Source organism: Dermacentor variabilis, chromosome 1, assembly GCF_050947875.1.
Source record: "Dermacentor variabilis isolate Ectoservices chromosome 1, ASM5094787v1, whole genome shotgun sequence".
NCBI classification, from domain to species: Eukaryota; Metazoa; Arthropoda; class Arachnida; order Ixodida; family Ixodidae; genus Dermacentor; species Dermacentor variabilis.
This window is the reverse complement of record NC_134568.1, coordinates 160022383-160022679: the sequence shown is the minus strand read 5'-3', so window position 1 is coordinate 160022679 and position 297 is coordinate 160022383.

Sequence of the window (297 nt, the reverse complement as noted above, 5' to 3'; positions counted from 1 at the left end):
TCGCTGCCTGCCGGCAGCAGCAGGAAGGAGCTGCTGCCACGTAAGCGGCCGATTTGAAGATGCGAGGAAAGAAGGAGGACGTAAGAAAACACTGGCATGACGAGCTGTTCCGTCAGATCGTGTTACATCGCGCTTTTTTTCTAAGACTATTTCGCTCGAGCGAGAGGATCTTAGAACAGCATTACTACTGCTTTTTTACAGCTTTGCTGCGGCTCATTTAATCATCACCTGCATTCTTTTAATAATACAAATGGCATCGCTGCGCGGAAGAGCATCTCTTGAAGTTTCCAAGCAAGA